The sequence below is a fragment of the Mycteria americana genome, chromosome 6, assembly GCF_035582795.1.
Source record: "Mycteria americana isolate JAX WOST 10 ecotype Jacksonville Zoo and Gardens chromosome 6, USCA_MyAme_1.0, whole genome shotgun sequence".
NCBI lineage: Eukaryota > Metazoa > Chordata > Aves > Ciconiiformes > Ciconiidae > Mycteria > Mycteria americana.
The window spans coordinates 38,691,682-38,696,467 of NC_134370.1; the positions used below are offsets into that span (position 1 = coordinate 38,691,682).

The 4,786-nt window shown below is 49.4% G+C and overlaps 1 long non-coding RNA gene across 1 annotated transcript; it reads right to left on the reverse strand.

Annotated features, from left to right (window-relative positions):
• Nucleotides 1–1,353: 1,353 nt before the first annotated feature.
• LOC142410999 (uncharacterized) lies at nucleotides 1,354–3,730 on the reverse strand. The gene is made up of 3 exons (XR_012776078.1): nucleotides 3,550–3,730; nucleotides 2,167–2,415; nucleotides 1,354–1,489 (listed from the first exon to the last, which is right to left on the reverse strand). It is a non-coding gene; the product is annotated as an uncharacterized LOC142410999 (long non-coding RNA).
• Nucleotides 3,731–4,786: the final 1,056 nt, after the last annotated feature.

Sequence of the window (4,786 nt, forward strand, 5' to 3'; positions counted from 1 at the left end):
CCAGCGCGTGGAGGCAAGGGGACAAAGATGAAAAGGATGAGTCTGAGCAGAGGAAAGGAGCAGGGAGACTGCGCAAAGCTGAAGCTCTCCAGGAAGGTGGAGGGCAGCTGAAGATGCTTCAAAAGGGATCGTGCTTTCCATCTCCTAGCAACAGATGCCAGCAAAAAGCCAAGGGGGATGGTCAGAAGACACTCTTGGTGGAGGAAACGGGGGCTTTGCCAAGTCTCACCCTGATGGACCCCCATCCCTCCCCTCCTTGGGCTCCTTATGGACTCCAACACCACTGCCCTCACCCCAGCCGGGCTGCTTTTCGCCCCCAATAGCCCAGGTAAGATGTTTGGGTGTTTTCAGCCCCACTCAGAGCACCTCTCTTGCTCTCTCCCCTGTAGGATCCACTCAGCTTAACTTGGGGCAATAGGGCCACAATTAGGGCCACAGCCATGCACGGGCGACCAAGCAGCTTGGTAGCTAAAAGGGGGACCCCAATATTACACATAGGATGGTGCTTAGCAGGGAGTGAGCTCTCTGCCCCTTGGGGTCTTCTGCTGCTCAGTATTTTGGGCTCCATCTGCTTCCCTGCAAGTGAATTCATCTGCGAGTAGCAAACAGGGCAATATTTGCAGACCCCAAAGCATCTGGCACCAATACATTTTAACCCATCAGTAAACGGCCGGAGGACACCATGCTCAGTGCTTTTAAAGACATTGGGGGGGGGCGGGGGGAATGCATCTACAGGAAAAACTGCCCTCCTCCCATTGCTGTATCAATTACAGAAGATGCATTAAAAGGTTTTAGTAATGATTTCTTGTCAATAATCTGGACCTTCAAGTCCCAGTGTCCTTATTCAAGCTCTCCTGGGAGCAAGACGTCCGTCCCAGCAAAAGGGACACACCACAGATCCGACGGCAAAGGCAGAGGAAAGATAATAGAAAAGAGATACTGGGCAGAGAAAAAAGATCAGAGACAGCAATCTGTATGAACACAGACAGATCATGAGTTTAAAGGAAGGTGATTCTTCACTCTATGCCTATACAAATTATTTCCTTCCCTTCACGGCTCCCTCCTCCCCTCTCCCCTGATGATTTGAAGGCTTTGGGAGCTGCAGTAAGTGTGACTGTTTTTCCGTGCGAGTCAGCCAAAGATTTAAGTAGGCAGGAGGAAAGCACTCTCTTTTTCCATCAGTGTTCAATAGAAAGACAGTAAAAAAAAAAAAGAAAAAGAAAAAAGAAGAAGAAAAATCAGGGAAGAGTCCAAGCTGGGGAATCATTAAAAGAAAACACAACCAAGAACATAAAAAACAGAGAGATGGAGTGGAAAAATACACTCAGGCAATCCTTCCAGCTCTGAGCCACCCTCCGATACTTTTCAGGTATGTAAGGTCTTAACGCAGAGATTAATCTGCAAGCTGCCGAGCCGGAGATGGGCAAACTGGCCTGGGAGGAGCCTCCTTCACACTAGGCAAGATCTTCAGATAATCTCCAGTAGAGAGCTAAGGAGGAAAGTTGGCCAACACGTTTGCTTAGTCCTTGGGCAATATAGAGGGGGGAGCGGAGGGCTGCTGCCAGTTATGATAAGGCTGCTCTATGAATGCTGATTATCAGCCTGGCCCCGGCTTGCTAATCCAGATCTCTAAATCCATAACCCTTTGCCTGACCCCGTAAAGCCCTCGTACGGGGCCAAGGCTGTTTGAGGCAGGCGCTCATGTTATGGGTGTTTTGTGACGCATCCGGGCACGCTTGCTAGCCCAGTTTCCTAAGGAAACAAGGTACACACGGTCACAACATCCATCTGTCCGTCCTTTCGCTAATCATTTCCAAACCTGTCAGTCCATTTTCACTACATCCAAAAAGAACAGAAGAGTCCCAACCCCCATCCCCACCCCACCCCCCCAAAAAAAAAAAATCACTGGGTACCACAAATGTCATCCTCCCTGGTGAAAGCAGGCAGGGGGGACATTTTTCTGATTCAGAGGAAAAGCCAGCAATTGGGAATTTCTCCCTTGTTAAACTCCAGAGAAACCACACGGGAACTCCATGATGAGCCCAACCACAAGCAAAAAGCAGACTTTTTAGTCTTGTGGGTCATGGGATGCCTTATTTTCATTACATAAGGAAAATTCAATAGGGTGGAACAGAAGAAGCTGTTCTTGATGCAATCAACACTCACCCTCAGACATGTGATGTTGCAGGAACGCATGTTTTCTGTCCTTCCCGTGCTCCGACAACATTCCCAGCTCACAGGAAGAGGAAGATTCGGGGATGATGGCTTGGCTGATTATTTTTGTTCTTTCCAAGACCTTCATCTTTCTTTGCCACCAAACATTGCCTGGAGCCCATCCAAAGCTTTCCAGGAGCACAGCATCTTGAGCGTGCATGCCTTGCAGCTTTTCCATTCTTCTTGACATTGTAAAACTGTCTTGTAAAAGCAAAATTAAAGGCTTGAGTGCTGGCCACAAAGCCCTTACCGTGGACATGTTTTCTGTTGTATGCAACTCCAAGACAGAGGTAGGGGGGTAGAAGGGGGGAGAGAGCTTTATTCATTAAACTTCTTTATAAATCTATTGAAGGTATTTCATCACTTCCTGACATTCCTCTATAAAACCCACTCAGCTACATTTACAAATTATAAAATTAGTTTTATGTGCAGGGTCCAGCTAATGGCACAGCTAAATCTAGGGAGCAGGAAGATTAGATGCTTCTCCCTTCCTCATGGTGGAATTCATTTTGCAGCATCCCTGCGCAGGGAGAAGCATCCATCCTGGGGTGGAAGATTTTCCCTCCCAAGCCAAAGCTTTCAAAGGTCAAAAGAGACTTGACCACTAACTGGAGAGTTTTGGAGAAGCCACGTCTGTGGGGGGCAAATAGAGCTGGATGGCTCAGGGGAACGTTTGTGGTCCACAAAGACAAAGCATTTCTGGTAAATTAGGGAATGCAAAACCAGAGAACTTAAATCCCATGCAAGATAATTTACGCATATGGGATGGAGGGAGAGGGGTGCCATATATTGAGAACTTTTCAAGAAAGAGGGACAGTTTTCATTACTCTCCTTTTTTTTTTTTTTGTAAAACAGATGTATGCCTCACTCCGTGCTTTCAGCAGAAGGCTATGGTGGTGGTAACCAGCTAACTGCATTTGAACATTACAGAGGTGCATTTCGCTATGCACCTAGGACGTAAGATATCTGACAGCTGTATTACATGTACTTGGTACCCTGCCACGCTGTTCAGAGAAACATCGGGCAGCACTAACCTAGTTCCCAGTGGTCTCCCATTTCTTGGCTACAGCCCAAGGCACTACCCAATACAGCTCTCTGGAAGAGTGCTAAAAGACCCATTACAGAGAGAGGACCAGCATAAATATTAATTCAGCACAGCACAACTGCCAGGAAGGGAGGGGTGATACACTTCAGCCCTTCCTGCACAGGGCCATAATCTCTCCTGCCCAGCTCTGTGCTTCATCCCTGCTCACATCCCCTCCTCCCTGGCCTCGGTACCTCTCCAGACTCCCCAGGCATTACACAGGGTGCAGAAAGAGGCTTGACATTGCTTACCTGGTCCATGGGGATGCTGCCTGCTTCCCCACGGCAGCCCAGCAGTCCAGGCCTGTAAGGAGGGATCTTACGGCAAAGCAAGGTCACCTCCCAATGTATTTGGCCACTTGCTAATCCTCGCGCTGCTGGGGATCAAGGTTGCAGGGGAGGAGGGAAAAAAACCACAACAGTTCCCCCAGCTAAGGCTGGAGGAAGAAACAAAAGCTAATCAGCCTCAAGCACAGGGGACATGAAGGGAACAAGCTTCTTCAAGGCACGTTCTCAGCTTTAGTTCTTTGCTCCCTTTAAAAAAAAAAATTTCCCTCTGTGGCGTATTAATCACCACAAGTCAGCCTCAGCAAGAGTTATCCATGGAGCTATGCAGGGACTGCGAGGACACTGTGTTATAGCAGGTTTATTTACTTTTATAACCTTTACGAAACAAGAGATAACTACATTAGAAAAACTCGCTTGCACACAACAGCAGCGACTGCCTTATTCATTCCTGCACCCTTCCATTTGTGTACATGTGCCAAAAGAGCTGATGCTCCGGTTGCCACCCTGAGAGCCTCACAAAATAGCATTGCCACCATGCAGGGGTGGCTTTGGAGGCAGCCGGATTTGGGCGGTAGCTTTTTAGCAGGTTTGCCTTTCGGAGGACCAGGGGGTACCTGTCTCCCATCCCACGGGGCAGTAGCACCCAAGGACTCAGGACTGGAGGCCGCTCAGGGTTGCCCTATGCCCCAGGGACATGCATGGCATTGCGTGGTGGCACAAGACAAAGTGGCTTGTGCAGCAGGACCCTCGGAGCCTCCCCATCGCTCCCCTTGGGTTTTCCACTCCAGCAGGCATCGGTCACCAGCAGAAAGCCTCCTAAGCAGCTCTCAGCCACAAGCTTTCCAATGGCTCGGGTCATTGCACACCAAGAGCAAGCCCGCAATAAACCGAGAGCCCTCCCCTAACAACCACTCCCATGTGACCTGCAGCTCCAAGCATGATGCATGCCTTGAGCAAGCAAATGAACAAGTTCTCTTCTACACCGTCCTCTTCCTCTTCTCCCTGCCCCCCGACGCACAGCTGAAGTTAGTTGTGAGTAGTATTTATTTCCCTGCTATTTATTTCCCTGCTGGCTGGCAGAGGGGACCCACGCAGAGCAGCCTGCCCCATGCTCCCCGGCAGGTTTTCACTTGAGGGTTGTCAGAGATGGGGAGACTGTTTCCCTGCACCTGCCTGGGGCAGCTATTGCACCTCTCTGCAT